This window comes from Erpetoichthys calabaricus, chromosome 10, assembly GCF_900747795.2.
Source record: "Erpetoichthys calabaricus chromosome 10, fErpCal1.3, whole genome shotgun sequence".
Taxonomy (NCBI): domain Eukaryota; kingdom Metazoa; phylum Chordata; class Cladistia; order Polypteriformes; family Polypteridae; genus Erpetoichthys; species Erpetoichthys calabaricus.
The window spans coordinates 153,598,266-153,621,671 of record NC_041403.2 but is presented as its reverse complement, the minus strand read 5'-3'; positions in this window follow the sequence as shown (position 1 = coordinate 153,621,671).

Here is a 23,406-nt window from a genome sequence, read left to right as displayed (position 1 = left end):
CTGGTCCTCCTAAAATCCACCACCAGCTTCTTGGTTTTGCTGGTGTTCAGGTGTAGGTGGTTTGAGTCGCACCATTTAAAAAAGTCCTGGATTAGGTTCCCATACTCCTCCTCCTGCCCACTGCTGATGCAGCCCACGATAGCAGTGTCGTCAGCGAACTTTTGCATGAGGCAGGACTCCGAGTTGTATTGGAAGTCCGATGTATATAGGCTGAACAGGACCGGAGAAAGTGCAGTCCCCTGCGGCGCTCCTGTGTTGCTGACCACAATGTCAGACCTGCAGTTCCCGAGACACACATACTGTCTTTAAGATAGTCCACAATCCATGCCATCCCGGGGGTCTGCTGGAGCCAATCCCAGCCAACACAGGGCTCGAGACAGGAACCAATCCCAGGTATGAATCTTCTCCCATCTCTGTCAGCTTGTCCCTAACGAGCAGAGGTTTGATGGTGTTTAAGGTGCTAGATAAGTCCAGAAACATAATTCTTACAGCACCACTGCCTCTGTCCAAGTGGGAGAGGGATCGCTGTAGCATGTAGATGATGGCATCCTCCGTTCCCACCTTCTACTGGTATGCGAACTGCAGAGGGTCGAGGGCGTGATGGACCAGTGGCCTCAGGTGGTGAAGCAGCAGCCGCCCCATGGTCTTCATCACGTCAGAGCAACAGGCCGGAAGTCATTCAGCTCACTTGGATGTGATACCTTTGGGACTGGGGTGATGCAAGATATTAGAGATAATTTAAATGGAGGATATAAATGATGTCTGATTAGCTACTTCTGGTACCTATTCTGCATCCCACTCCAGTGCACTATGAGTTGGTTTGCCTACCGCCATTAAATAGAAGAAGAAGAAGACTTACATATCTGTTGGTGGATCAATGGACTTTAGGGACTTTTAAAACTAGAATTGATGTTTTTTTTTAAAGAATTAAGTGGATAGGACTGGCAAGCTTTGTTGGGTTGAATGACCTGTTCTTGTGTAGCTGGCTCTAATGTTCTAATAATCGATTTTGTCTTCCAAAACCAAAGCCTAGCCAGTTTACCACGTAAAAGCTGTTTTGCCTTTTTGAATTTGGGTTTGATTTTCTCCCTCTTTGAGTTTTCTGTTTTATTTTGTTTTGTTTTTTTTACCTCCACCTACATTTAGTAAAAATTGCTTATTTTTTTTTACCAGTTTCTTTGATGCTTTCCTTTTCATCTCCTGGTTGGGCACTTCACAATAATCAAAGGTTTACTCATCCGGCCCTTAACCCTGTTGGGCTTTTTCAAAACATAGGTCTGCCAGTAAATCAAACAGTTTAAAACGATGACGCTGATAAAACGACAGCACGGGGACCGTGTTCTCTGTTAATAGCTTCTGGGAAATGACACAGAAGTAGTGAATGAGTGTAAATATGTATGAACAGTCATCAATAATTATCTGCATCGGAATATTATGTCCATTCTAAGTGCTCTTAGCTCTTATCTCTTCTCTGTAAATTAATGGCTGTTCAGAATTATCACGAGATCCTCAAACTGTGCTCAAATTGATTTCCTTGTGGTTTTGGTGTTTATTCAAAAAAGCTTTCATTAAACTAATCAGATTTAAAAAAGCCCCTGATGTCATAAATCATGGACGGTATCCACAGGGGCACACACTTTGACACCCATAAGTGACGGTATGGCTGTCTGCCTACCTGACGGTATATATGAGTAATTGTAACAGGGTAGGGCAGGCAGCCATCAAATTTAATTATCGTTAACGATAGATCAGATTCTGCCGAACTTTAGGATGAAAGGGAAAGCAACGGTGGGGAAATTAATCAAGAGAATGTTTAGAAGTTTGGGACTGGAAAGTTTGTATTTGGTACCTTTGCCTCGTTGGCCTGGAGAGATCCATGTTTCGCAGAAGGGAGTATTATGTCTTCTGTAAGCAATTAGCACGGGGTGAAAAGAGAATTAAAACAAAAAGCTCATAACACTGGTGTAAAGTGAATGTGGGATGTTTATGAACAATAAACCAGAATGGACTGGAACTTTTTTTAACGTGAGTTATGACATAAGAACTAAGGACATTGATTATTTTCTTTATCAGTATGCTGCTGCTGGAGTATGTGAATTTCTCCTTGGGATTAATAAAGTATCTATCTAAATCTAATCTATCTAATCTAAATCTAAATGTATTGTCTAGATCCGGGCCTAGAGGGTTTCCCAGGTTATCCGTCCCCCTTTCCCACGATAAGGGGTGAGAGATACTCAAGCAGTGGTGACTTTACGGTCCTTAAGCTTCACCCTGCAGTTCCAGATCTCTGGTCTTAGCACCTGGTATTGAGACTTTAATGGATTTGGTTTACTTGTTACAGCCCGTTGTCTCCCTAACCCTGCTTAGCCCTTCAATTAAATCCTTGATTTGACACCAAACCTCTGAGACTAGAAACAAATAACAATCTAGACCCAATTAATATTTAAAACGTTTATAGTATTTATTAAGGTACAAAATTTTAAATACAAAGATAAAAGATTAAATGCAAAACAAAACAACAAAAAATGTCTGAATAACATGCCACCTTAATTTGGGGTGTTTATAACAAATGTAATGATTTATTTCATGAGGTAGGAGTGTATAATAAACTACAATAGAAAATATTAAAATGGGTGCTTCGATTTAAACGTTTACAGTCTAAATTTCCCGATTGTAATAGAAATTTGTCATTCTTCACCTGCTGATAGAGGGCCATAGAGCGCTAGTAAAGGATCAAAAATCAAAAATAACATCAAATTCAAAAAATAGTCTAAAACGTGCGTAGGTTTAAAACATCTAATTTTTTACCTTCTGGGAGAGGCTCTTAGAGGGCTAGGACCACCGGGAAAGAATCCAATATCGAAAAAGTCATATTTATGATCAGCAACCTCGAAATATCATAAATCGACACTCTACATGTCTCCATTTTTTCAAAGTTTTATGAAAAGGGAGTAACTTTGGTCCTTTGTTTCCCATAAGGTCGTGAACCCCTGGGGTGAGCAACTTCAATGTTCTCTTTTGGCTTTTAACTGCATTTCTTCCTTATCTAGAGCCTGTTGCTTTCTTTGGTTCTCCGCTTTAGCCAACAGCACAGCGCGTGATGCCTCTTGAGATCTGATGGCACTAACCGAAGTAGCCGATGAACTTGTATGACTTAGTTTTTGTAGAATCTGCAGGAGAAATGTCATCGTTCGTTCTGTAATCCCTGAATTGGTTACCGGAAAAGTCAGGTTGTTGGTTTAGGCTTTTATTTTGGGCGCACTTCCAAAGTCCATTCCGTTGTATTTGTCGAAAATGTGCAAAAGGTTTCCATTTTAGCATTAAAGTCTTTTTGTAACATTTTCCGTGTATCTTCGTTGCTCTGGAGGGATAAAAGTTTGTCGCTTAACCTTTTATATTCCTTTCTCAGGTTGAAGAACTGATTCTTGATAATTATTTGTACATTTAAGTACATTTCTCTTTAAGAAGGGGGACCAGAGGGTGTGTTCCAACTACAGAGGGATCACACTCCTCAGCCTCCCTGGAAAAGTCTATTCGGGGGTTCTGGAGGGGAGGGTCCGTGGGATAGTCGAGCCTCGGATTCAGGAGGAACAGTGTGGTTTTCGTCCTGCTCGCGGAACAGTGGACCAGCTCTACACCCTTAGCAGAGTCCTGGAGGGTGCATGGGAGTTCGCCCAACCAGTCTACATGTGTTTTGTGGACTTGGAAAAGGCGTTCATCCGTGTCCCTCGGGGAATCCTGTGGGGGGTGCTCCGAGAGTATGGGGTACCAGACCCCCTGATAAGGGCTGTTCGGTCCCTGTACAATTGGTGTCAGAGCTTGGTCCGCATTGCTGGCAGTAAGTCGAACCCGTTTCCAGTGAGAGTTGGACTCCGCCAGGGCTGCCCTTTGTCACCGATTCTGTTCATAACTTTTATGGACAGAATTTCTAGGCGCAGCCAGGGTGTTGAGGGGGTCCGGTTTAGTGGACTCAGGATTGGGTCACTGCTTTTTGCAGATGATGTTGTCCTGTTTGCTTCATCAGGCCATGATCTTCAGCTCTCTCTGGATTGGTTCGCAGCTGAATGTGAAGCGACTGGGATCGGAATCAGCACCTCCAAATCCGAGACCATGGTCCTCAGCTGGAGAAGGGTGGAGTGCCCTCTCAGGGTTGGGAGCGAGATCCTGCCTCAAGTGGAGGAGTTCAAGTATCTCGGGGTCTTGTTCACGAGTGAGGGAAGAATGGAGCGTGAGATCGACAGGCGGATCGGTGCGGCATCCGCAGTAATGCGGGCTCTGCATTGGTCTGTTGTGGTGAAAAAGGAGCTGAGCCATAAGGCAAAGCTCTCAGTTTACCAGTCGATCTATGTTCCTACCCTCACCTATGGTCATGAGCTATGGGTAGTGACCGAAAGAACGAGATCGCGAATACAAGCGGCTGAAATGAGTTTCCTCCGCAGGGTGTCTGGGCTCTCCCTTAAAGATAGGGTGAGTAGCTCAGTCATCCGGGAGGGACTCAGAATAGAGCCGCTGCTCCTCCGCATCGAGAGGAGTCAGATGAGGTGGCTCGGGCATCTGATCAGGATGCCTCCTGGACGCCTCCCTGGTGAGGTGTTCCGGGCACGTCTAACCGGGAGGAGGCCCCGGGGAAGACTCAGGACACGCTGGAGGGACTATGTCTCCCGGCTGGCCTGGGAACGCCTTGGGATTCTCCCAGAAGAGCTAGAAGAAGTGGCCGGGGAGAGGGAAGTCTGGGCATCTCTGCTCAAGCTGCTGCCCCTGCGACTCGACCTCGGATAAGCGGAAGAGGATGGATGGATGGATGGATATTTGTACATTTTTCCAGTTAAGTTCATTTTGTTGTAAATCCCAGACGATAAAATTGTTTGTATTTGTAATCCATTTCTGACTGAAGTTTAGTCAGAATCAGTCAGTCACCGATCAATTTTTTGCTCAAGACACCTATTGATTTACTCTTTATCATAAGGGGTAACATCCTACACAAAATATGGACCAGACTTGGCCTAAAAATTCATTTTTCTTGGGATTAGTGATCCAAAAATAGGGGGAACGTCAACAAGCTTGATGTCTTCTATAACTAGACATCCAAGTGAGTCTAATGATGTATCATATGCGGGGGTTTTCTTCTACTGGAGAGTCAGGAGGCACCATACACAAAAAAATGGAAGTGATATCAAAGCATTCAATTCTTACAAACACAAAAAAGGAAATTCTTACCACAGTTCTTCCTCTCGCTCTTCAAGATGATCTGCCATATTTTACAAATCTCACTCTGGTTGATAAAAGACATTCTGCTCCAAATTGTTCTGATCCTCCAACTTCTTACTTTGCTTTTGTCCCACCAGGACTTTCCTTTCATAGATGGTGTGATCCTTTTTTTGAAATGAACACTTTCTTTGTTTCTTTGCATATCCAGAGCACATAATTAAAACAGGGTTTTCTTTGCATCGTTAATATTTACTTATTTCTAATTGCATGTATGCTAAGCTTCACACTTGCTCTTATCTAAACAGCACTACTATGATTAAAAATGTGTTAATTATTTCAAAGCATAATATTTGAGTAATAAAAGAGTATTTTTTTCTCCCATCTAACATGCTTAGCTTAAATTTCAATCTAGTTCAGAATAAGACATTATAAAATTGTAGAGAACTCTACAGTTAATAATAATAATAAGAATATTAACAATTGGCATTTAAATAGCACGCTTCTCATTACTCAAAACACTTTATATGGGGAGTGGGAAGCCACTACAACCCTGTGACGATGCGGGTTCCGCTTCAATGCTCCCATCTCTCTTTTGGGAGCTCTTGAACACGACACCGTAGATAATGTAACCGGATGAGCTGGACAGTGAGGACACAACAAAGCAACGGGATGGTGCAAAGTGCAGACGTGCTTTTATTAAAAACAATCAAAAGCAAAACCAGTGTTTAAAGTGTAGTGCAATCAAAAGGTCAATAAATAAATAATCCGTTAAAACACGTGGAAATGTCGAGGTTAAAATCCAAAATAGATCCTTCAAAAACCGAGGTTAAAACGATGGCAGGAAGCAGTCCTTTTAAAAACAAAGGCCGGTGCCTTCTTTCTACTGGCAGCTCCCATCCAGGCTTTGCACCAGGTGAGTCGCCCTACTTGCAGCTGTCCTTCTTCACGTCTGGTTGCCTTTCGATCCCTGGCTCCATCAGACCGAGACTTAGGTTCCCCAACGGCCAGGGCACTCACGCTGTTTCTGACTCCCGCTGCCTACCGTGGCCTTATGCGGCGTGCCAACCACCTTCCGGGTCACTCCAGCTCCTTGATCGCTCCGCTGGAGCGACCACTTCCTTCAGCCCTACTGAGTGTCGGCCAAACACCCTTTCCAGGGGGCTCTCCAGCGAGTCTGCTCTCGATCGCTCACCCTCTCTATCTCTCTTGCCCCAGCTCTTTACTTCTCCGGCTCTTGCCTGTCTTACCTCCTCCTAACCTCTGTTCAGTCCAATCCTGTTTTTCTTCCCTTCCGCATTTGCTCTCCTACTATATATAATAGGGATGTGGCTCAGATGTGGCGATTAGTAGTTGCGGATGCGGACAATTCCTCGCCTGTGCGCATAAGTGGTCTGAGAACCGCTCTGGCCACACTACCACGCCCCCTTTATAAGCCGCCAGTGCGGCGATTATCTACATAAAAACAACTTTTCTTCTGAGCCGTGGACCCGCTATACCACAAACCCCCTCTAATGTGTAGTGTCCACCTGGATGGTCTGCTTGCAGCCATTTTGCGCCAGTACACGCTCCACACATTAGCTGTTAGGTGGTTAACACATGAAAGAGATTAGAGACAGGGGATGATTAGATTGGGCAGAGTGGACAATTTAGCCAGGACATACACCCTGCTCTTTATGAAGGATACCCAGGGATCTTTACTGACCACAGAGAGTCACAACCTCAGTTTCATGTCTCATCTGAAAGATGGTGTCTTATTTACAGCACCTGGTAGGTAACCATCCAAGTAATCAGATTCAGCGATTCAGACCTGTGAATGTAAAACTCCGATCTTCACCCTGTCAAGCAAACAAACCAACCGGCTTTGCCTCAGACGCTGACATCCAAGGTTTGAACCCTGCAAGGGGAAGCAAAGATGCCTACACCTAACGAGCTCCAATTAGAGCCGAACACGTGTTGTGTGGTCTTTGTATTATTTGTCAGGTACTTTATCAGATACTGATCAGATGATCACAGCTCAGAGGATTTGAGGATTTTTGCTGAGTAGCTGACCAAACACAAGAATTACCTGGTAGGTAACCATCCAAATAATCAGATTAAGATTCAAACCTATGAATGCTAAACAGATATAAATAAAATGAATTACCCTACCGTAATGTTAACCCTACTTTCTCGTTGGATGTTTGGTACCAAATAAATAAATGAGTGCAATTTTGAGAACAACAAACAAGCCAACATCTCAATTTATACCAACTTGTCCTTCGAATGAGAATCAGTGAAAAGTAAAGGGGTGAGTGGAGAGAAGACTAGAGGCGAAAGATCAAAACAGGGTGGAGCATGCTATCACTCCCCAAATGTTCCAAAGGATAGCCGTCGTCCCAAGCTAAATCAACCTAACCCTAATTTACGAGTGGGATGCAGGAGAGAAGTACTGAATTAAAAAAAAAAAAATCAGTTTGTATTGGATGAAAGAGGGAAGTGCAGTCTTTAATTTAGTGGGTTGAGACCTAAGGGGGCATCACACTGAATGACCTGTGCCACACTCGCCACAATTCTCCAATACTAATAACAATCACAGCAATAATCAATACAATAAATCAAATATTCCACTCCCAGCAGCTTAGTCACCCAACCTACCAACTCCGGCTCCCTTTGCCCGGTCTTCACCAGTCCTTTAAATAGTCCATGACCCAGAAGTGTTCCTCCCGGGTTAAACACCACATCATCCTTCTCAATTAGCCCAGAAGTACTGCAGGCTTCCGTCCTCGTGACTCCGAAGTACTTCCGGGTTGTTGTAACAGTAGTAATCCCCAGGTTCTCTGTGAGCTCCCCCTGGCAGCACCCACAGCATCCAACAGGGCTGAGGAAAAGGACTCCACGTCCCAGGATGCTTTGAGGGAATCCGGAAAACCGTTGCCGTCCAGGGGAGCTGCCACCTAGTGTCCTGGGGGATGCAGTGCCCTGAAAAGGCTGCCTTCCTCCATTCATTTCTTTCAGGGATGTCCCGGCCGGACTGTACCGCCGGTTGTCCATCACACCTGCCACCCCAGATGAGAGTTTGGTCTGAGGAACCACCAACAGTCCAGTGCCAGGAGACCTGGGTACCCATACAAGGTTGTAAGGGTGAAGGAGCTGATCAAGATAAGGGGGTGCTGGGCCATGCAAGATGGTGGCGAGCAAAAGTCTAGATGGTATACGTGAAAGAGACGGGCAGCCAATGTAGCTGATAAAGAACAGGAGGGATACACTCGGAACGCTTAGTGTCTCACAGCCGACTTCTGAATAAACCGAAGCCTAGTGAGCATTTTAGCTGGAAGACCATTACACAGGAAATTGCAATAAACAGCTTTGTTGGATCAATAGAAATTCTAGGAAATCAAATCTACCAGGTGAACATATAGATTTCTAGCTCTGAAAGTCAAATATCAATTGTTTAGCTTTATTGACATTCAGCAATAAATAGCTATTATTGCAGAAACTGACTAAACAGTTCAATTGACTGAAGTAATGGCCCTCATCCACCCCAGATGTGCGTCTTTTCACTGTCATGTCATCTGCTTACTTGATAATGGAGTAGTAATGGCTGTCTCAGGTCACTGGTGATCAAAGTCAATAGTGGAGCAAGCGGAACACAACCCTGAGGACACCTGGTGTTTGACCAAATGCCCTTTTTAAGAAGCGTTATGGATTCTATCTGCCTATCTGTGAAACGTGTGGCAGTCTGTATTCTTTGTAGTATGTAGAAGATGGGAGCACCGGGATGCATAAACAGTAAAAAAAAATCGCAAATCAAATCACTATGAGAGAATAATGAATGCCAATATCTGCAAAGGTTCAGCATCCCAATTATTCATTCATTCATTCATTCATTATTAATTCATATTTGAATATTGAGTCACAGGGCTCACTATGAAAGTATAATGAATGCCTCCCCATTATTCATTCATTCATTTATTCATATTTGAATACTAGCCATCCCCGGCGGCATCCCCTGCATATTAGTGAAACAGGACAGTGAGGAGGGCCCGGCCCAGCTCTCTACTCCTGACGTCACTCTTCCCCTGTGACGATACGGGTTCACTCCATGCTCCCATTCAGCTTCTGGAAGCCCTTGAACCCAACACCGTCGGTAATGTCACCAATGAGCTGGGCAGTGAGTGCTTTTATTTAAAACAACAAAAAAAAACAGTGTTCAAATAAATAGTGCAGTGTCTCAGAAATCTTTAAATAAATAATCCATAAAAACAAGTGAAAGGGTGGAGGTTAAAATTCTATAGAAAATAAACAATCCATTAAAAACAACGAGGTTAAAATATGGCTGGAAGCTGTCCCTGTCGAAATCAACCTGGTGCATTCCTACTGGTGACTCCCCTGCTTCTCCCGTCCAGGCTATGCACCAGGGGAGGCAGCTGACCTCCATTCTACCTTCTTCTGCTGGTTCGCTCGCCTCACCGATCCCTGGCTCTGATGGGCTTCACTAAACCGCGACTTGGACATCCCAAGTCCCGACTACCGCTTCCTCCCGCTGCAAGTCATCCTTCTTCCGGTCACTATTCATAATGCTCAGTGGGAGTGATCACAATCGACTGCTCCTCAGGTGCCGGCCAAACACCCAGGCTCACTGCTCAGCTGCCCTCGCTCATTCACTCACTCTTGCACCGGCTTTCCTCTCCCTGCTTCCTGCCGCCTTCTTCTCCTGCTACCTCCGTTTCTTTCTTTTCTTCCTCCCTCCCTAGCCACCTCGTGCTTCTATTTATAATGGGGATGTGGACAACTCCTCACCTGTGCACTTAAGCGAGGATCGCTCGCATAATAAAATGTATTATTATTATTATTATTATTATTACGAATTCCCCAGGAACCAATCCGCCCCACTACCACGGCCCCTTTCTAAGGGCGAAGGCAGCGATTATTTATTTAAAAAGTGGCCTTCTTGACATGAGCTGTGGACCCGCTACACCACACCCCCCTCCCCTTGGCCCGCAGCCTCTGTCTCGGATTAGCGTGAATATATCGCTCCTGCAAGCGAACTAGGATTCTTAGCGCAATGAGAGAAGTCGCAAAATCAACGGAATGTTCAAGCAAATTATAGAAAAAAAGAAAGATCTAAATCCGCGAAGTAGTTCTCTCGTTTGCTAACTAAGCGGAGTTAAGGTTACGCCCCGAGGCAGCCACATAAGTGAGGAGGGCCCCGTAGCCCGATGACTCTCTCTTGGACTCATGCTAATAAATCGGTACCGCAAGCGAACTATGATACTTAGAGCGATGAGAAAGTCATAAAATCAACAGAATGTTCAAGCAAATTATAGAAAAAAACCCAATCTAAATTCGTTAAGTAGTTCTCTCGTGAAAAGTGGACAGACATACAAACGGGTCTTAAAAACTAGCACCTATGGGCCAAGGGTAACCTACATTCCAAATTTCAAGTCCCATGTCCTCATGGTTCAGGAGATTTTGTGGTGAGTGAGTCAGTGGTGTTTGGCTTTTATATAGATAGATTGGGTCACAGGGCTCACTATGAAAGAATAATGAATGCCAGTATCTGCAAAGGTTCAGCATCCCCATCATTCATTCATTCATTCATACGTTTTCCAGACCTTCGTATTTGAATATTGGGTCACGGGACCCAGAGGTTATGGCAGCAGTCAACCCTGGACAGAATTGTAGACCTTTACAGAGTGAGACTCATGGACGCGAACAATTAGCCAATTTGGGTTTGACGGCCAACATGGAAGGACTCTCCACACAGGATATGACTGGCGCTGGATTTCAGAACAAGATTTTGGAGCTCTACAGCAAAACTGTTAATGATACCTCTCCGTTCCACTAATTTTTATCAACCAACCCATCTTCTGACTTGCTTATCTGGTCTCAGTTGTCAAGCTCTAGTGGAGAATAATAGGGCACTTTCATGTACATTCCCAATTTTAATTATTAATTTCAGCTATTTATGTTCTTTGGTGCTACAGCCACACTACTAGATTTTCATTTGAAAACGCAGACATTAATCTCCTTTTTCACTTTTCGTCTACACTCCCCCCGTGCTTTTTAAAACCGGTAAAATAAGGACTTTTAAAAATACTCTCTAGAGCTGTATATTTCTGAAATTGCCAACTTAGCATTGTAGTGTGGATAGGAGAAAACAAATAGTTTTGAAAATGCAGACTCTGTTTGTCCTCTGATTGGTTCGTGCTTATCACATGGCCCTACCCTGATTGGATCCTGCCAATCAAATAGTCTCTATAGCCGTATAAATAGGAAAAAACAAATAGTTTTGAATCTTGCCCATCAAATACCCTCTATAGCCATATATTTCTGAAATTGCCAACTTAGCATTGTAGTGTGGATAGGAGAAAACAAATAGTTTTGAAAATGCAGACTCTGTTCGCCCTCTGATTGGCTCATGCTTATCACATGGCCCTACCCTGATTGGATCCTGCCCATCAAATACCCTCTACAGCCGTATATTTCTGAAATTGCCAACTTAGCATTGTAGTGTGGATAGAAGAAAACAAATAGTTTTGAAAATCCAGACTCTGTTCGCCCACTGATTGGTTCGTTCTTATCACATGGCCCTACCCTGATTGGATCCTGCCCATCAAATAGTTTCTATAGCTGTATAGATAGGAGAAAACAAATAGTTTTGAAAATGCAGACTCTGTTCGCCCACTGATTGGCTCGTGCTTATCACATGGCCCTACCCTGATTGGATCCTGCCCGTCAAATACTCTCTATAGCCATATATTTCTGAAATTGCCAACTTAGCATTGTAGTGTGGATAGGAGAAAACAAATAGTTTTGAAAATGCAGACTCTGTTCGCCCACTGATTGGTTCGTTCTTATCACATGGCCCTACCCAGATTGGATCCTGCCCATCAAATAGTCTCTATAGCCATATAGATAGGAGAAAACAAATAGTTTTGAAAATGCAGACTCTGTTTGCCCACTGATTGGCTCGTACTTATCACATGGCCCTACCCTGATTGGATCCTGCCCGTCAAATAACCTCTGTAGCCATATAGATAGGAGAAAACAAATAGTTTTGAAAATGCAGACTCTGTTCGCCCTCTGATTGGTTCGTTCTTATCACATGGCCCTACCCTGATTGGATCCTACCCGTCAAATACTCTCTATAGCCATATATTTCTGAAATTGCCATCTTAGCATTGTAGTGTGGATAGGAGAAAACGAATAGTTTTGAAAATGCAAACTCTATTCATCCTCTGATTGGTTCGTTCTTATCACATGGCCCTACCCAGATTGGATCCTGCCCGTCGCAACGTTTCATTCTCTGATTGGTCACTGTTTGTGAAAGAAAACCAACATTTTCCAACATAGCTGACGTAAAGGAGTTACTTTCCATGGTCTGTGTTGTGTTGCTTACCTGTACACATCTAAATTGTTTTTTGTACAGTTTGAATGCTGCATACATGTGCAAAAGGAAAATCATTTGCTGATTGCTATGGTTTTGTGATGAATCCAGTGGCTGGCAGCATTACCTTCAAAAAAGACACTTCCTCTTCCTGTTTCCGCCGACGCATGCATGCCCAGTGTAGACAAACAGCAATAGCTATGCGTTTTTGATTATTTTAGTACTGGCAGAGATAATGTAGTAAATGATGTGGGGACAAAGATCGTTGTCATTTAAAGAAAATGAAGTAGTGTGGACGAAGTGACCAAAGAGGGCAAAGAGAGCTTGTCCCATTCTGCTCCAAGGGGGGCTTTTATACTCCAATTACGGAGGGAAGTGTTTCAAAGAAACCTAACTGGCCAAGAATGATGTGTTTATAATGGTAACATTCTCTCCATTAGTAAAGACATAGCTGGACAGAAGCTCCTGTGTCAATACCAAATTAAAATCAAATCAAACCAAATGTTATTTGTGAGGTTCAAATTTTACATACAGAGCAATCTGTAATGAAATGCTTAGCTGCTCGACTCCATTGTGCTTTTAAGGAGAATATAAAAGGACAATAACAATAATACTTGACTTTAGATTTTAAATGTGTGATAAATAATAACTAAATGAGCAAGTTAATGTAAGAGAGTTAACAATAGGGCATCATGTAGTTCTAAACCCTTTTCTTATTCAGGACGTGGATGGACTGCGGACAGAAGCTCCTCCTCATCCTCTCAGGACTGGACTTTAGGTAGCCGTAGCGTTTAAATGACCAGAAGAAGAGTCCGTTGGAAATTTTAATGGATGAAGTGGGCACAAAGCTCACTTTTATTGCAGTGATTTGCCATCCTGCTTGGACTGATCATTTTTTATTTTTTGAAATGTTATATGCCTGGGAAGACATTAATAATGTGAAAAGATGCTCAGGTACAGTATGTGACTGACGGCACCGCAGAAGAAGAAGCAGGAGCGATAAAAGTGGGCTGAGGACAAAAATCGAACTACAAACCAAGTCAAAAAGGCTCCTTTATGCTCCAGTCATGGGCCCCTAAAACATCACACACTCATAAATAATGTAGACTTGTGGGAAGCCCTCATCTTATTTCATTAAAACGTAATTTTACTACAGCTCGACACTCTACCAAGGCCTTGTTCCTGAACTGCTTAACCTTGGAGCGAATATACAGTGGTGTGAAAAACTATTTGCCCCCTTCCTGATTTCTTATTCTTTTGCATGTTTGTCACACAAAATGTTTCTGATCATCAAACACATTTAACCATTAGTCAAATATAACACAAGTAAACACAAAATGCAGTTTTTAAATGATGGTGTTTATTATTTAGGGAGAAAAAAAATCCAAACCTACATGGCCCTGTGTGAAAAAGTAATTGCCCCCTTGTTAAAAAATAACCTAACTGTGGTGTATCACACCTGAGTTCAATTTCCGTAGCCACCCCCAGGCCTGATTACTGCCACACCTGTTTCAATCAAGAAATCACTTAAATAGGAGCTGCCTGACACAGAGAAGTAGACCAAAAGCACCTCAAAAGCTAGACATCATGCCAAGATCCAAAGAAATTCAGGAACAAATGAGAACAGAAGTAATTGAGATCTATCAGTCTGGTAAAGGTTATAAAGCCATTTCTAAAGCTTTGGGACTCCAGCGAACCACAGTGAGAGCCATTATCCACAAATGGCAAAAACATGGAACAGTGGTGAACCTTCCCAGGAGTGGCCGGCCGACCAAAATTACCCCAAGAGCGCAGAGACGACTCATCCGAGAGGTCACAAAAGACCCCAGGACAACGTCTAAAGAACTGCAGGCCTCACTTGCCTCAATTAAGGTCAGTGTTCACGACTCCACCATAAGAAAGAGACTGGGCAAAAACGGCCTGCATGGCAGATTTCCAAGACGCAAACCACTGTTAAGCAAAAAGAACATTAGGGCTCGTCTCAATTTTGCTAAGAAACATCTCAATGATTGCCAAGACTTTTGGGAAAATACCTTGTGGACTGATGAGTCAAAAGTTGAACTTTTTGGAAGGCAAATGTCCCGTTACATCTGGCGTAAAAGGAACACAGCATTTCAGAAAAAGGACATCATACCAACAGTAAAATATGGTGGTGGTAGTGTGATGGTCTGGGGTTGTTTTGCTGCTTCAGGACCTGGAAGACTTGCTGTGATAGATGGAACCATGAATTCTACTGTCTACCAAAAAATCCTGAAGGAGAATGTCCGGCCATCTGTTCGTCAACTCAAGCTGAAGCGATCTTGGGTGCTGCAACAGGATAATGACCCAAAACACACCAGCAAATCCACCTCTGAATGGCTGAAGAAAAACAAAATGAAGACTTTGGAGTGGCCTAGTCAAAGTCCTGACCTGAATCCAATTGAGATGCTATGACATGACCTTAAAAAGGCGGTTCATGCTAGAAAACCCTCAAATAAAGCTGAATTACAACAATTTTGCAAAGATGAGTGGGCCAAAATTCCTCCAGAGCGCTGTAAAAGACTCATTGCAAGTTATCGCAAACACTTGATTGCAGTTATTGCTGCTAAGGGTGGCCCAACCAGTTATTAGGTTCAGGGGGCAATTACTTTTTCACACAGGGCCATGTAGGTTTGGATTTTTTTTCTCCCTAAATAATAAAAACCATCATTTAAAAACTGCATTTTGTGTTTACTTGTGTTATATTTGACTAATGGTTAAATGTGTTTGATGATCAGAAACATTTTGTGTGACAAACATGCAAAAGAATAAGAAATCAGGAAGGGGGCAAATAGTTTTTCACACCACTGTATCTTGTCATATCTTACTGCATATGTTAATTTGAACCATTACGCGGGTTTTAAAATTCAGAAAGCAGATGATGAATATTGAGATGGATTAATCTATAAGGAAGCAGGTCAAGCAGATCATCTCACAGCTCCAGAATGCTAAATTGCATCTGATTCAGGCCACATTTCACACAGTTTGTGAGTTGTGAAAGTTTTCATTGAGCTGTACACTCCATAGAAGGCACCATTTTAGCTGTTGCCATATTTATGACATCATTAATTATTATTTTGGTGGCTTTGGAATGTTCTGCATGCTTAGTGTCTGTTCTGCGGCTTTGCCTATAAAAGCAACACAAGTTTCTATCATATGTCGCCTTTCAAATCAATTGATTTACAGTATCTGTTATGTAGCACCATTGCTGTCTTTATATCCTGTTCCATATTGATTTATTACATTTAAATATTAATCTATAGTGATTTTGTATGTTAATTTCTATTATCTACTTACTGTACATACATTCACTGACCAAATATGTAGGAACACCTGCACTGCAAAAAATTAAATCTAAGCAAATAAAAAGTGTTCATATCATGACATTAAATCTTGTTTTCCTTATTGTAAGAATTATTAACTTATCAAAAAGTTTGTATTTATGGTTATTTAACTGACTTTCAAGTGAATTTTGCTTTCCCCATTGGCCAAAAACAGCTCCCATTTGAAGTTTTTTGCATTGTTCACACCTGCTTATCTGTGCCATTGTCTAATCAGCCAATCAGGTGGCAGAAGCACAATACATAACGTCATGCAGAAAAGATCAGGAGCTTCAGTGAATGTTCACATCAGACTCCAGAATGGGAAAACATGTGATTTCAACCATGGTATGATTGTTGGCTCAGACTTTCCGTAACTGCTGATTTCCTGAGATTTTTCTAAAGGTTCCTCAGAATGGTAGTGAAAAACAAAAAACATCCAGTGAGCAGCAGTTCTGTGGACAGAATCACCTTGTTGAGGAGAATGGCCAGACAGGTTTGAGTGGAAAATACGGCTACGGTAACTCAAACAACCACTCTGTGCTGAACAGAACAGCGTCTCAGAATGTACAACACGTCAAACTTTGTGACGGATGGGCTACAACAGAGGAAGACCATGTCAGGTTTCACTCCTGTCAGCCAAGAACAAAAAAGATGAGGCTGTAGTGGCTGCAGGCTCACCAACATTGGACAGCTGAAGACTGGAAAAACACAGCCTGGTGTGATGAATCTCGAGTTCTGCTGAGGTCAAAATTTGGCACCTACAGTATAAATGAATGCACCCAACCTGCCCTGTGTCAACAGACCAGACTGAGAGTGGTGGTGCTGTAATGGTGTGTCAAATGTTTTCTTTGAGCCCATTAATACCAATCAATCATCGCTTGACTGCCCCGGCCTATTTGAATGTTGTTGTTGACCACATGTATCCCTGCATGGCCACAATTTGGCCATCTTTTAATAGCTACTTCTAGCATGATAATGCACCATGTCACAAAACAAAAGTCATCTCAAACTGGTTTCATGAACATGACAATGAGTTCAGTGTTCTTCAGTGGCCTACCAGGTTACCAGATCTGACTCTAATAGAACATCTCTGGGATGAGGCAGAACAGGAGAGTCACCGCCTGAACGAGCAGCTGACAAATCTGCTGAAACCATGTGAAGCAATCAGGTCAGCATGGACCAGAACCTCAAAGGAATGTTTCCACTATCTTGTGGAATCCGTGCCATGAAGAACTGAGGCCACTTTGAGGGCAGAGGAGTCCCTGCCCAGTGCTAATTTGGTGGTCTCAAGAATTTGTCCAGTCAGTGCGAGTATCTACAGTAGTTATACAGGATATGACGACGTACACTGATTTGATATACTGTAGCTTCATTGTCTGTCTGTCACATAATGCCTGGCATCTATCTATCTATCTATCTATCTATCTATCTATCTATCTATCTATCTATCTATCTATCTATCTATCTATCTATCTATCTATCTATCATATTGTGTTTTTCACATCTATCTATCTATCTATCTATCTATCTATCTATCTATCTATCTATCTATCTATCTATCTATCTATCTATCTATCTATCATATTGTGTTTTTCACATCTATCTATCTATCTATCTATCTATCTATCTATCTATCTATCTATCTATCTATCTATCTATCTATCTATCTATCATAATTTAGTAGTGTATTTGATTATCTATAAATCTGTTGTGTAAAGGCTTTTATATTTTTCAAGCTACATGCACATTTTAATAACAGTATGGTCATTTTAAATCTAAAGCTCTTTCATTTATATATGTATGTTCAATCAGTAAGCACTACTTGAGAAAACTGTATGGACCCCTTTGAATAACACATACAGTATTAATGAATTAATAAATAAATGCACAAAAACTGATCATGTTGATTTTTTCTTCATTGCCAGCTACCACCAATTTTGGTTTAAAGACCACAAAGAAAGTGGTTGGTGGCTTATGAAATAATAATCAAACATTTGACATTCATCAATGAACAGTGAAATTAAAATCATAATTACATAATGCATAAAGGTGGAGAAATAACTGCAAACAATGAATGCACTTGTTATCGTATCAGCATTAGTAAAACTTATCTGGTGACTCAACAAGCTCATGTCATCTTCCTCATGCCAGATGAAGGTTCACCTTTAAACTTTAAAGAATTTAATATTTTGCTTTGCTCTAGTCAGATGCAAGTAAAATGCTATGATTGACCATATTGTTTATTTTAAATGTCCAATGAATATTCTGAAGGTTGATAATGACCAGCAATACTTTTTGCTCTGCCTTAGTAATCACAGAGAGCAGCTCAAGTGGTCGTTTCAGCCTGTGACGTTTCTAATCAGTCACTCTGTGTGCGTGTGTGTGCGTGTGTGTGCGTGTGCGGGTGTGTGTGTGTGTATCGTCTCACCAGTCTGACATTTTTCTTTCCTGTGTCCCTTTACAGGTTCATTTTGTTTTTTCCTGTGTAGACCTCACTCTCTTAATGTGCTGAGGGATATAAAAAGTAGAGAAGTGGCTGCCAACAAAATGGCTTGCCAAATCCTTCTAATCCCCAAGGAACAAGTAAAAATGCAAATATCGCATATAAAGCTATAACTGTATAATAATACACTTAAATGGCAAGGAGAAACTCCAAGAAACTCGGGGGCAGTACCTAGAAAAGCTGCCAAGGAGGTTTATTGACAGTATAATGCAAAGAAAGCAAAGCTGCCAGGGGTCGAGTAAATGGAGCTGTGTAAGACTGCCATATTATACAACAGAATGTGAAGAATTTTTTTTACAACAAGAAATAGACTTCAATGAAATAATGTTGGAAAGTAGTAAAATGTTCATTCTAACATCACAGACAGAGCAGTAAAGGTCACTGGGTGTTCTCACAATGGTCTTCTTGCTTTATGGCACCAGTTCTGCCTTGATGTGTGTCAACGCTATTAAATGTGGCCATGTCGTGTACTCTGAATGTCTCCCCCTCTGATCTACTATTTAAAGAAGACCACAGTAGTCTCTCCCTCCATTCACTCCAGCGTGACACATTATTATGGTGACTGCTAACCTGAATATGGAACAGTCAACCTCATGTCTGTATGAGAGTCCCAGTCTACTCAGTGCTTGTGTGGAATTTTTATGTTGTCCTCAAGTCTGTTTGGGTTTTCCTTCAATATTCCAGACACATACCTGTTAAATTAATTGGCGAACTTCAAATGAAGCATACCCTACAACAAGCTGGCCAAACTATGTTGACCTCGTGATATTTATGTGGCATTTGGAATTGGTGAGAAGTTTCAAGGGATTCATATAATTCGTCATTCCCCTGCAATTCCTAAACATGTAACCAACAGGATCCAGGAACTTCATCCCACAGATGTGACATGCTTTCCTACCTGAAGTCATGTAGTGTGACACCAGTAGATAACTCAGAGAGCGTGGCCTCCAATAATTGCATCTATTAGTATTATGCTAGGAGCTAGCACAAACAGCAAAGCAGCAATCAGAAGATGAGACACAGTGAGAATATGAAAGCAAATGTTTAAACACTCCAATTAAAACTACTGTCCCTAAAACCAACATCATAACCAAAAATCGTGGTCTACAAAAACTAGAGATCTTTTAAACAGGAGTATTTTCATTAGCAATCTCACACAGAGTCATGGTTTTATCCGCAATCCCTGATGGGGAAGAGACGTTGGTGATGACCTTTGAACCTGACGTTCATGCCGCCATGCTGTTCCAGCTTATTTATGAAGCAACAGTCAAACAAATGCACTGAAATGAAGGCACCCATGAAGTGGATGCAAACCATAATGGCTAAACATGACTGAAGTCTATAACAAATAAAAACATAAACATTTAATGAACATTTAGGATGTCTGTCTTCATCCTTTTAACATTGCTAACCCTGTCTAGACTGGCACAGACTGTGTTGAACACACACATTATGGGAGCCCCTTCAGGGCTATAAGCAGGTAGGCTCCAGGCTAATGGAGAGAGTGAACACACAGCTGTTGTCCAATTTTCCTTTTCCCCTTCACAGAGAGGAGGGAAATTTCAAGGAGGACATTTGACGTCACTTCCAGCTCCATTATGGAAGTTCTGCCCCGTCCTCCGAACCAGCCATTTAAACAGCAGAGATCCTTGAAGTTGGCATCCATTGCTGAACCAGTGACTAAAGGTGATGGATCTTATACTACAGAAGCAAATTATAACAAGTTATACCTGGATCACATCAGTCCTAATCTTCATTTATTTTGTTTTTTTATTTCAAAAAAGTAACATAGTATATTGTACAATCCAGAAGATGCCATTGTCAGAACTTATACAACAAATAAGTTCAAAATCAATCTTAACGAATAAAAAAAACAGCAGAAAATTTGAAAAAAATGAAGACAATATTGAAAAACCAACACAGAACAGAAGAAGAACTCAACCCTCACCTGAGAGTAATAAATAAAGCTGAGAGTAAGAAAAATCTTTTCCCCCTATAAGAATGCTATAATGATTCAAGCTCCAAGATAACATGAGCGTGATCAGAACAATAGCAACATACTTGCAAGATTTGATCATAGGTAATAAATTATCAATTACTATCAACGAAAAAGTAATCAACTCTTGAGTAACTGTAATGCACTGCTGAGAAGAAGGAATATTCTCCTGAATTTGGATTTAAGAATCTCTATGAGTCTGATAAATTATGATCCATTACAAACTGTGTAAAAGTCTTTGTCGTATTAGATTATCTGTCTGCGTCTGGAATTAAAACACAATTATAATCTCCAGCCATTATAATTTTATGAATGCTCGTACTGGGAATGAATTCAAATATATTTTGGATAAAACCTCTACCATCCACATTAGGTACATACAGTGTATAATGTATGTGGAATATGACCCGGACACAGACAGGCAGACACGTTTAAATCACCCCTCACACATTTATTAAGGTGTACCATATTTACAAAGTCACTACTCACAAGCCCCAATACCCTACAGTCCAGGCCAATCAATAATGCCTTCTCTCTGTGTCTTCAGACCACCTCCTTCTCTCCTCCAGAAACCTTGTCCACTCTTCCACCCGACTCAAGTCCATCTCTGAAGGGAGATAAACAAGCACCCGGATGTGCTCCAGTTGTGTTCCCGGCAATCTCCCACCGACACGCCCCCATGTGGTGGAAGTGCCGGCTGTCTCCCCGGAAGCACTCCGGGTGTCCCTGTTCTTCTTCCCCCCAGCACTTCCGCCACACCAAGGTGTGACCACAGGCCCCTACAGGGTCGAGCTTCCCAGCTCTGTACCCGTGGCCCCCAGGGCGGTCACCCCCTTGAGGTCTGGAGGAGGCACAAACCCTCCTCCGGTCTTCTCGGGCATCCCGGCTGGGTACCATCCCCATCTGGGTACCACATGTATTTATCAAAACTACACAAATTCTCCACCATCTGATGATACAAATAGGATTCTCTTATGTATTAAAATTCCCCCACCTCTGGTTTTCTTTATATAGCTGGAATGAAAAATATGGATGATCCAATCTCTTTGCAATCAAAACCGGTCTTTACTTAATAAGCGAGTCTCCTGTAATATTACTATCTTACCCTTTAGGCCCGTGAGGTGGGAGAATACTGTTTTTCTCTTAAGATCATGATTGAAGCCTTTGACATTCCAGTTTAAAAAGTTCAGTGTTTTGTCAAATATGGGTTTTCTTCTATTATAAGTCCTATTTCTCCCTCATAAATGAAAACCTCAAACATGTATGGTCAGTGTGATGATGGTGCAATCTAAATAATAACATTTTTTCCAGAACAGCAGGTGTCATTGTGCTACGCTTTATAACATGCAACAGCCAGACGCTTCTATAGATACTGCCACCCATCTTGTCCCCAGTGTTTCTTGGAAAGCCACCTGTGCCATTTTCCAATAGGGCAATGAGTGATCATATGTGGGTGTCATCCCTGGGAATGATGCATGATATCAGCATGCATGAGACGCCACTCCACTCCACCCCCTCTGCCTCCCATGAAAATTGTTAGGCATTTCCCATTCTGCTCCTGGATGACCCCATGCTGTTATTCATGGTTGCTTCTAACATCGGCTGTGAGGATTTTACCATAAACAAAATTTTTACCCATGTAACCCAATTCTAAACAAATAAGGCATTGCACTGCATCAGGCTTGGATGCGCTTTTTACTGTTCCTTGTTCTGTAGGACAACATTCATACAGATTGGAGCTCCACTTCTGGGGACAACAGTTTTTTTTACACCAAGTGTATATAACCTAAAAAACAGAACACATGGAAATTCCACTGACAATTAAACTTATATCCTTGTAGATATAATTAATGAGTTTATGACATTTGGTCACTAAGTGTATACAGAACTCCTTTTCTAATTAAACTCCAATGTGAAATATGTGTTTCCTCTGCTTTGTTCAGGAGTCAACTTGTAAGTCAAAAATAATGAGGGATTACAAGAATTCCAGCAAGCATACCACTGTCAGGCTTTATGAAAAAAGTTAAATAAAACGAGCACAGAGACAAAGCTCATCATGGCAGAAACACGACAGCAACACAAAACGATGCAAGTTAGTGAGAGCCAGAAGACAAGCTGATGAGTGACAAGGAATGAATAAAGAGGCAGAGCAGCAAATCATAGTGACACACTGGAGCAGAGTCAAAAAAAGAAAAGGAACGACTGGCAGCTTTTTATGAGTTAGAATTTCAAACTCGATCTACTACTCATCCAAAAAGTACAGCAGAATCCCCAGGTACTGCTGTAAGAAATCTTCACCGGGAACACATGATGTGAAGTGTGGACCATAGCACTGCGCTTAGCAGGAACACAAAAAGATAACCAAGAGAGTGGAACCTTAAGTCAGGACGTTAAGGAGTTTGCCCACTGCCTCCATTGTGACATCTTTGTGAAGAGGAATCTGGATAATGCAGCCTGAGCCCACCCTTATAAAAATTTCTCAGAAAACAGAAAATAGCTCTAAGGCCCAGTAGATTATATGTAAAGACTGTCAAAAGAAACAATGACACAGACAGAGAAAGAGAGCGGAAAATGTGTGAACAGCATGTTGAGTGTCCTTACCTTAGTGGCTGCCATCAACTCCTTCACAGTTCCCCCATGTCAATCATCTTCAAGATAAATTGGGAACCCCATTTGGGTCCCTAGAACTTTCTGTTTTTAATCTGTAGTTTATTTATACATTCATTAACCTATGTTAAGAAACAATATAACTTTCCCAAACCTGCCTAATCAAATTTAGGGCCATGTTGGGAAGGAGGCCTATGCTGAATCAGAGATACGCACTGCAAGGCTGACGGGTGCACACTCACACTCACATTCACAAAAGCCCAATTTAGGACTGTACTGCCTGCTCAGGGTGACAACAGTTTGGAGAGGTAATGGAATTGGAAGATATCTGAGAGTCAAAAACAAAAACAAGAAGTCAAGTCCAAAAGTAGATGATCTACTT